The sequence below is a fragment of the Ictidomys tridecemlineatus genome, chromosome Y, assembly GCF_052094955.1.
Source record: "Ictidomys tridecemlineatus isolate mIctTri1 chromosome Y, mIctTri1.hap1, whole genome shotgun sequence".
In the NCBI taxonomy this organism is placed as follows: Eukaryota; Metazoa; Chordata; class Mammalia; order Rodentia; family Sciuridae; genus Ictidomys; species Ictidomys tridecemlineatus.
This window is the reverse complement of record NC_135494.1, coordinates 24,172,422-24,182,709: the sequence shown is the minus strand read 5'-3', so window position 1 is coordinate 24,182,709 and position 10,288 is coordinate 24,172,422. Positions and strand designations below refer to the sequence as shown.

General features: G+C 45.4%; 1 long non-coding RNA gene across 1 annotated transcript; it reads right to left on the bottom strand.

Moving 5' to 3' along the window:
- Positions 1-2,293: 2,293 nt before the first annotated feature.
- LOC144372118 (uncharacterized) lies at positions 2,294-5,365 on the bottom strand. Its single transcript, XR_013432169.1, has 2 exons — positions 5,020-5,365; positions 2,294-2,570 (listed from the first exon to the last, which is right to left on the bottom strand). It is a non-coding gene; the product is annotated as an uncharacterized LOC144372118 (long non-coding RNA).
- Positions 5,366-10,288: the final 4,923 nt, after the last annotated feature.

The following is a 10,288-nucleotide window of genomic DNA, read 5'->3' as shown; positions in this document are numbered from 1 at the left end:
GCACACTTCACGCCGCCCTCGCGCGGAACTTCCCACTGGGACGCCCTGGGGACTGAGGGGACACGGCGCTGACAGGGGCTGTGATCACAGGGGCTGCGATCACGGGCAGTACCTGTGCCGGAAGAGCGGGCAGCCGCCCAGAAGCCTGCGCAGCTCGTTCTTGAGGCTTCAGAACTCGCCATCCAGGTAGCGGTGCAGAGAGGAGTCCCCGAGTCCCAGGTCCTGTGCCGGCTCCATCCCGCCCGCTGGCGTCTGGCTCTGGGCTTCCTAGGAGCTCCCGGGTGTGGGAACTGGAGGGCACGCCCTCTGCGTCTCACCTCACCATGCCCCTCTCCGCCCTTGCACTTGTCCTCCCGCTGCTCACCCGCATACCCGAGGACTGCTCCCTCCCTCCCCTCATCGCCCTGTGCGGAGCCCCTCCTTGGGTGCAAAACAAAGAACTTTCCTAGGTGCTCCTGCATTGCTGTCTATCCCCTTGTGCTGGGCTGGTCAGTTGTCCCTCCAGGTTTGTAGGTCACAAGAAACAATATGTGAGTCTTAGGAGGGGTGCTGGTCTGAGCCATCTCCCCCAATGAGTGGCTCCCAAGATCCATGGCTCTGGGCCCAGCTCAGCTGCACCATGGCTCCAATCCTTGCCACCACCAGCCGGGTATTATGTTTCCATGATTAGGAGGGGACCCAAGGCGACAGGACCACCATCCAGGAGCTGGGGGCTGCAACTGGAATGCTCACCTCCTCTCCCAGAAACCTCCCTTTCTGTCGTTGTCATGGCCAGTGACAAATAAGTTCTAACTTAAGTGGAAAACGTTCCTTCCTATCTTCTGACTCTCATATGCTTTATTGACTCTGCATTTAAATACACAGGAAACATTAGCTTTTCCCCTTCTTCTAAACACTAGTTTGCTGGCCAGATGACCACTGTGGGTGTGGTCTGCTGTCCTTAGGTTAGGGGATGCCATCTGTATGAGTTTGCTTTGGCTGCTTTAACAAATTACCACAAACCAATTTCCTTCAGACAACACAAGTATATTCTCTGGCAGTTCTGGAGGCCAGAAGTTCAAAATGGGTCTTCCAAGGCTATTCAAATCAAGGTGTTAGCAGGGCTGGTCACCCTCTGGGAGCTTCACAGGGAAATCAGTTTCCATGTCTTCTCCTGCTTCTAGAGGCTGTCTGCATTCTTGGCTCCAGGACCCTTCTTGTCTTTTAATATGCATCACTTCAACCTTTGCCTGCATGGTCCATCTTCTTTTGACTCTGATCTTCCTGCCTCCCTCTGATAAGGACCCATTTACATTGGTCCCACCCAGGTAATCCAAGATAGCCTTCCTGTCTCAACGTCCTTAAGACCAGCAACATCACTTTTGCCATATAAACCAACACATTACCAGGTTCCAAAACACTGGCTTTGAACCTGGGATGGAAGGAGCTTCATATTATATTTGACATTTAACAAAACTGTCACCACTCATGGCTAAAGAGCTCATGGCTCCAGGAGACACTGAAAGCACAAGGTGAATATTGCCATTGGCTGTGTCTGACAAGGCATTATAAGCTTTGTCACCAGCTTAGAAGAGACATCGTCAGTTTGCAAGCAGGAATGGAAAGTGCAGGGATTTTCAGGATTGGAAGAGGCAACTGTTTCCCAACTACTAGAAACAAAGATTAAACCTCAGAAGCATATTTGTGGCAATAAAGACCAATTAAAACTCAAGACCCTGGGGCTGGGGTTGTGAGTTCAAGGATAGAGCTGCCTAGCATGTGTGAGGCCCTGGGTTGGATCCTCAGCACCATATAAAGAGAAGTAAATAAAGGTATTGTGTCCATCTACAACTAAAAAATATTAAAAAAAAAACACCTTAAGACTCTCAAACTCTACACACTTGCCCCTGTGGTAAGAATAGAATCAAATGTCTGACATCAACCCTTGTTGATGGACTTCAGGGATGCCCAGCAAGCCACCTCTTCACTCCCAGGCCCTGTCTATCTGAGCAACCCCCATCTAAAGGATCACAGGCTGCTACATCAAAGTACAAGAGAATGGGTCAGATCCCCCACTAGCTGATAAAGGGCACCCCAAAGCAAGAAGCTTATTCTGGCCTATCCAGAAGATACTAGAAGAATCAGTGTGTCCTAAGACTACCACCTGTCCTGTGAATGTTTTGTAATAATAATAGCAAGTAAAAGTGGTCAAATAAATGATTCAGTAGAAACCCTCAGGTTGCCTTGGCTTATCTAGTTCCCATGGCCACTGGGTTAGTTTTGTAGGGTTGCCATACAAATGAGCAAAAACCAGTTGCGGTAAAAGGCAGAAATCTATTCTCTCACGGACATGGAGGCCAGAAGTCTGAAAAGAAAGTGTCAGCAGTGCTTTGATTCCAGGGAAGAACCTTCTCACCTCTGCCCAGATTCTGGTGGCTCCTGGCAATCTTGGCCATTCCTTGGCGTTAGCTCATCTCTCTGATCTCTCTCTCCATCTTTACAGGCCCTCGTCCCTGCGGTCTGTGTGTCTTTAAGTCTCCTTCTTCTAAGATGTACACCAGTCCAACTTCAAGTTAATCACATCTGTAAAACTGTATTTCCAAATTTTTAGGCCACATTCTGAAATTCCACGTTGACGTTAACTTTTTTCGGTAACACTATTCAACCTAGATTACCCACCTCAAATTAATCACTGACCAACAAGGGAAGAAAAAAAACCATAATTGGCTTAGAACTTGGGTTTGTTTCTGCATCAACCATGCATCAGAGTAGCCTGCAATTTTTTTTTAAATGCTCAGTAAGTGGCAAAACCCATATACCCCAACCAGTAAATCTAATTTCTAGAGATAGGTCCTAGACATCTGAATTTTTTTAAAAGTTCTTCTTCATCCCCAGTGATTCTATTGGGTAGCCAGGGCTGAGACATTGGCTCAGACTCTGATTCTCAACCCTGCTGCATAGTGGAGTCCTACACTGTTAGAATAATTGGTGAAATTTAAACAAGATGGATTACATAATATCACTGAGCCAGTGTTGGTTTCTGATTTTGATCATTGTACTATGGGTCTTTAAATGAATGTTATTGTTTTTAGGAGCAAATTGAAGTGTTAAGGGGTAACAGGGTAAATTTCTCTAAAGGAGTCAGAAGAAAAGTGAGTGGGGGGATGCACATTTGTACACAAGTGTATATGGAGAGAGAGGAAAAATCAAATATGGCTTCTCTAAACTAACATATTAACCAGAACTTTCTCAGTTATAAAGCAATTTGAATTCTCTTCAGCAAGATGGAAATATATTGGCTCATAAAACTCCAGAAAAACTTGGACATCATACTTGGGGAAGGTCAGAAGGTCACACTGAGACCAGGAGCCTCAACTCTATCAGTCTCACTCTCTGTCTCTGGATCTCTCTCCCTCTCTTGTCCCCCCTCCCCTAAATCAGGCTGGTCTCTGGGGAGACCTAAGTCCCCAGCAGATAGATAATAGAGGCTCACAGTTTCCCAGCCCCACATTCCTCAGCTTTCGACATCAGAAATATTTTCGTTTCTTCCTCATCTCCAATTGTGATAATTTGACTTTGATTGACTCAGTGTGGGTCGGGTACTGCACTGATCAGCCAGCTGCTGGAGGAGAGGAGTGTCCCAAGCAACTATATGAGGACATGTCTACCCTGCTATGGCTGGTAAGTCTGGTGGGAAGTGTTGCCCACTCCACCACCCACCCAGCTGCTCTACACAGCAATATCCAAAAAAGCATTCTGCTAATAATTCTCCTTCTAGGCGGTCAGTAGCATAAGAGCGGTCAAAGGACAACAGGCAGATGGGCCTGCTTCCCTTGGCCAGGCTCCGAGATCCTCCATGAAAAATGCTGGGGAATACCTGGGGAGAAAGGTGGAAGTAAGAACCCCGGGAACAAAGGAAGTCAGTGGGCTTGTTCTGAGGATGGACTCCTCCACAGAGGCTGATATCTGGATGATATCCCTAGGGGCTGCCTAATAGTACAAGCCCAAGGCCATAATGTTGCCTTGGGCTTTGCTCTTTGGTGCTTCTGGGCCCTGAGGCAAGGCAGGGCCCTCAGCTGGGCATTTACAGAGGAGCCTTCATGTAGCAGCTAAGTGGGTCTTGATGTGGATCTGGTGGGCAGGTTTCTTTTAAGCTGCACCCATAGATGAACGACCAGGAGTGCTGACTTGCCCAAGGGCACACAGCTCTTGGTGGCCTCCCAAGCACCCTATCCAGGGCTCATGCAACTCAAAGTCATGCCCTATGTCACACTGCTCTAACCTGAGTGGCCTCAGTAAACATTCTGGATGCTGCTCTTATGGAGGCTTAGGGCACAAACACTACACACTACCTTTAGGACTCAGGGTTCTGTGGTCAGAAGCAGCCTGTTTCCAGGGGCACTTCAGTATGATTTGTAGAGGTCATGGAGCCATAAAATGTTAAGAGTTGGGGGCTGGGGTTGTGGCTCAGCGGTATAGCATTCGCCTACCATGTGAGAGTGCTAGGTTTGATCATCAGCACCACATAAAAATAAATAAATAAAGATATTGTGTCCAACTACAACTAAAAAAATATTAAGAGTTCCAACCCCTTGGGCTTGTCCAACTAGACCTTCTTTTCAGATGAGAGTGTGGCATCTTATGGGTCATCTGGCCACTGCACTGAGGTTTGAAGAGAGAAAAATGTGGATATCGTAATGTCTGCCTAATTCCCAGTACTGCCCAGCTAGAGTACTTCTGGGGTTCTAGTAAAGGTATTTTACTACTCAGATTTACCTGGCTCCTGCCTATGCAGAGCTTAGCCCCTGACCAAACCCTTCCATCCTTCTTCTCCAGGAACCTTGAGAGGCTTTTCCTATAGATCATGAGCACCTCTGCACCTCCCCACCCCACATGCAGCCCTGGGCTGGGATAGAAGGTACTGGGTGGGGAAAAGAACCAGGAAACACAGCTTTCCTTCATGTCATCACAAGGGACAACATTTGCAATGGGAAAACTGGTCTTCCCCAGTGTTTTTATGTAAGTAAGCCTTTTACTTACTGTTCTCACTTATGCCAAGTGCTAGACAGGAATTCCGGGAGAGGGAAGGGACAGATTCCTGAAACAGCCACCATGTTGTCCTCAGGAATGAGCTCGCCTCCAAACAGCCATGGCTTCATTATGAGATCACCCCTGATACAACAGCCTCTTCTTCTCCCCAGGATGAGAGCCTTCCCACAAGTGGACTCTGATGGACTCACTCTGGCCTCCATGAGGCCCACAGGCACAAGTGGCCTCCTGCTGGGAATACATGCTTTGCTCCTTAAAGTTCCCAGCAGGCAGGCTAGCATCAAGGGTTCCCAAGCACTCCGTTCTTGGAAACAATTAGGCTGTGAACTGTGATGGTTCTGGTCCTGACTCCACAGAGAAAGTCCAGCCAGTTCTGGATTTATCTTTAATTTGAGTTGGAAATAGTATGACTTCACTGTTTATTTTTCACTGACTTGCATGAGCTACTTCTGCTCATGAAAAAAATCCAGAAGCAATACCTACCCCACAGCAGTGAGCACCCAGCACCCAGATTCAGATCTCTAAATGCCATTCCCTACTAGGGGAACCAGAGCTCCTGGAGAAAGGCTGATTCCAGGGCAAGGCAGGAATGTCTGAGATGAAACTTCAGTGTCTCTGCAGTGCCATAAAGCAAGGATGTCATTCTGGAAGTTTTGTCAAAGGGACACAAGAGTCCTTCACCAGCCAAAATGCCCAATTTGAGCAACAAGAAAAACATAAGCAGCTTAAGAAAGGATTTAAATCACACACACACACACACACACACACACACACACACACACACACACTCACACACTCACACACACACGAAATTGAAAATAGCTTGCAAAATTCCTCAGCCCAGGGAAACATGAGGCCAGAGACCTGGGTCAACCAGATCATTCTGACACAGCAGAGCAGCCCTTTCCCATCTGTCACAATTCTCACCTGGAATATGTGATGTATATTTTATGAATATATTTCAGTAAATAAGTGTGAAAGAATAAAACTTTTGAAATCATTATCTGGCAATTTCCAGGAGATGATGGAGGTGGATAGGTAGTGGTCATCAGGGCTACTAACACTGGCTAATGACAGGTTGGCAAGTATGTGGTAACAGTCAGATTAAAATGCTAACACCAAGCTCCCTAGCCATGACACAACCAGACACTCTGGCTCCTGTGGTGACACAATGGGAAGCACAGGACTCCACCTATTTAACTTTTCTGAGGGGAAAAAAGTTGAACACAAATCTAATCAAGCCTCTAGGTCAGGCAAATGATATATCAGAAATACAAGGGAGGGACCAGTGTTGTAGCTCAGCAGTAGAGCACTCACCTAGCATGTGAGAGGCCCTGGGTTCAATCCTCAGCACCACATAAGAACAAATAGATAAAATAAAGAGATTATGTCCAACTACAAATATATATATATACATATTAAGAAATACAAGGGAAAAAAAGACATGTTAAGAGATCCCATAAAGATGAACTTAGCTAAAAGCTAAAAATGCATAGCAAATGGTCAAGTATTTCAACAACAACAAAATGGGCATAAGGAAAAGGAAAGAGAATTTTTAAAAAATATTTTTAGTTGTAAATGGACACAAATCTTTATTTATTTATTTATTTTTATTCCAGGACACCTAGAAAATGAAAGGGCAGGTACCCGTAGCCTCCCTGTTTCTCACCTGCACCCCACCCCATGGTCACCAAGAGGATAGGAAGCTTCCCTCCTGCCATTTTAATCTGACAGTTCAATGGTACCATGGTCGAGGTATATGGTTGCAAATCTTGGTAGACTGCATTCACAACTCTTAATGCATCTAGAAAGAAAACATTTGGGGAAACTGCCCATGGTTCCAGTATAATTTTCTCAAAGAAAAAAACCTATAAGTATCATTGAAAATATGTATGAATCAGGATAGAAACTTGGTCCTTTAGATAATGCTGGACACTCCAGGAAAACTGATTCGGTGCTAAATAATTTAGTCAGCTTCTTGAAGTCAGTCAAATGGATTTATAGGAGGGTCTCCTTGGGAAAGGCTGCCACAGATCTCCTTTGGAACAGAAAGGTCCAGAAAACTGAGAAAACACAAAATAAGTCCCTCCCAAAAGAGCTTTTTAATTTAAAAACAAAACAGAAAAGTCATAAAGAAATCTGGGTGTTAGGTTCTCGGGAGATTTGTTGACTTAATGATGGCCAAGTGATGGAACAGGGGCAAATGTTATATCAAGTTTTAATCCAAATAAAAGATACAAACACTTTTTTTAAAGTACTTTTTTGTAGTTGTAGATGGACACAATACCTTTATTTTATTTATTTATCTTTATGTGGTGCTGAGGATGAACCCAGGGCCTCACTTGTGCGAGGCAAGCGCTCTACCACTAGCCCCAGCCCCAGCCCCTGGCCTCAAACACTTTTCAAAGCTTACAAAATCTGTCTCTCTCCATGTTGCAACTCCTGTCCTACTTTAGCACCCTTACATAAGCAATAAGGCAAATAAGATTACATAAAAACTTTTTTAAAAAATGAGAGAGAATTCCAGAAAGAACTACACCCCAAATAACAAAAGAACAAGAGCAAGGGAGCCCAGGAGGAAGAGTCTCACCAGCACTTACAGGAGGCAGCAGGAGGGGATACGAAAGCAGACAATCAAACTGAACTACTCATTGGCCCCAGACCTGACGTAGGTGCCCTGCACAGTGCTGACTCCATCTTGTCATGTCTCCTCTCGGCATTTCTGTGCAGCTGATTTTTTAGGTAGATTTTAGTCCCTCCACCTAGGAAGGTCTGGAGTCCTTCAGACAAGAGTGTTCCAAGGCCAGGAGGCAATGAAGCCACTGAAGATCCTGTAGGCACATCTGAGCAGTGTAGCATGGGTTGGGGAGACAACTATTTTGGGTATCTGAACTGTCAATGGCAGCAGCCCCCCCCACCACACACAGGGGTGTGATGCTACAAGAACAGCTGGGAAATACAGGAAGCATCGCAGCCAACCCCTGAAACCATATCACCAACACCTCCCCCCATCTGGGTAGAATGGTATCAGAGCACACAGTATGTCCTATGACCATATTGTGGTCAGAGTGAGCCATTTGCCACACCAGGCAAGTTAAAGGGCCCTTTTTCCCCAAGAGGGAACTTGCTCCACTGAAGAGATAGAGAATGCCCCTGGGAGAACCATGGACTCTACTCCAAGACATGAGGCTGAGGAACTGGTTGATTTTGCTGGGGAGATAGCAGACCCAGCCCAAAGAAAATCAAGCAGAGGCTTTCAAAAGGATGTGTGTCCAGGCCCCACTAGATCTGAGTTAAGGGAGCTCCTGAGGAGGCTGCCTACATTCACAGTTCATGGCTATGGCCGGAGTCAAGACACTTAAACTCCCTAAAGTTCTGCTTTCCTATCTTAAAAATTGAAGTGAGGGTCCCTCAAGCATGATGCTTCCAGGGTGGAAGAGGGGACATAATCCATCCCAGGTACCGCATGGATTCTTGGAGAGAGAGGCAAGGTGGTAGAGACAGACTCCTCGTGACAGATGAAGAGCTTTGACTTTGTTCTTGCCATCCAGCAGAGGCCAGATGCAGGGACCCTGTGATGGACCCAGCCCAGCTCTCAGAGTGGATGGGAGAACAGTCACAGCAGCACTGCCCCTGAAGAATAGAGAGGGGCTTTCCCCTGAGTGAGGCATGTGGCCCAGGCATGAGGGCAGTGTTGTTGACAGGGAGGCAGAGATGGCATGTGCCTGGCATGTGCAGCTGTGCTTGTCTTGAGCCAGCTGCGCCTGGTTCAAGCTAGAGATGCAGGAAAGTGCCAAAGGAGCTTCAGAGTGGACCTGTCCTGTACCACTGCCATCACTGTCCTGTACCACTCAACCTCAGGAGATTCCTTTGGAGTCTGGGTTCTTCTTTGCCTTTCCACTCATTTAACTCTCCCCAAAAGGCAAGCAGTGGGTAGAAAGCTCAGCTTTGCTACCACGAAGGAATCTGTAATATTGGTAATGAACAGCTGGCGTAAGTTGTTTGATGCCTGGGAAATTCAATGGCTAAACCTACGCATGTGCATAGATGACTCCATTTCAGTGTTCTTGGTCTTGAGGAATATTTGTTTAGTCATATTTGTACACTCTTCCTCTACGGCACTCATAAATTCTGCACAATCGTGAACTTACTTAAAGCAAGCACCCAACCTTCTATTTGTATGGTAACATCTCATAAGGAAAATGCTAATACAGTAAGGCCCCTTTCACGCACTCCTAGTTTTTCTCTGAGGATGTCTGGAGTCAAGATCTAAGAGGTAACCCTTGGAATATTCACAAGCTACATTATCCTGTGTGCCCAGAGCACTAAGGCAAGGTGTAGTAGATAATCAGGATCATTTTTAGTTAACATGGCCTTTATTTTATGCACCCACTGCCTGGTTTGAGGTCTATGGCATGGGTCACAGAGCAGATATGTACCAGGGATATGTCCAGGTGATCAGCTTTGTTTAAGAACTCAAGTAAGCTTCCCTGGGAAGAGACATTTTTAATGTGTCTTTGTCATTTCAAATCTGGAAAAAAAAAAAAAGTATGTCTGTATAACCTGTGCAGAGGAAGAAAGCCTTTGCCTGAGTTCTTCAGTCTTCACCCATGACTATGTTTTATCTACCATTCTGGCACTGAATCCTTTGCAATACACTTTGCTGTAAGTATAATTTTATAATTATATAATTTTATAAGTTAGTCATGTGACTTCTTCTAATGAATTACTAAACCAGTGAATAGATATGGAACCCCGGAACACACCTAATTTTAACAATAAAATTTCTAATTACTTGGAGTTGAGCAAAATCCTAGATATGAGCTATTGAATAGCTTGAATACCTCACTCTAGCTTTGCTGATCTGAGAAAACCATCATAGAAACCTTTAACTCTCTGAGTCTATTAATTCTCTTTCCAATTCTTTGCCTCTTAATAACAATGACATATATGCTGATGCTGATCACTGATGTTTTGGAGACATCCAAAAAGGAAAACAACCTAATTACACTTCCTCCCAGAGAAGTAAAATAAGAGGAGACAGAAATACATAGGAGCAATATTTTTGGTATATTATTGAGAATAAGTTGGCATTGGTTTGAGCTAAATTGTTCTAAATGATGCTAACTAGCTGGGAGTGGTGGAGCACATCTGCTACTCAGGAGGCTGAAGTTGGAGGATCATTTGAGCCTCTGAGTTCAAGACCAGCTTGGGCAACATAGAAAGTCCTTGTCTCAAAAAGAAATTAATGAGTAAAATT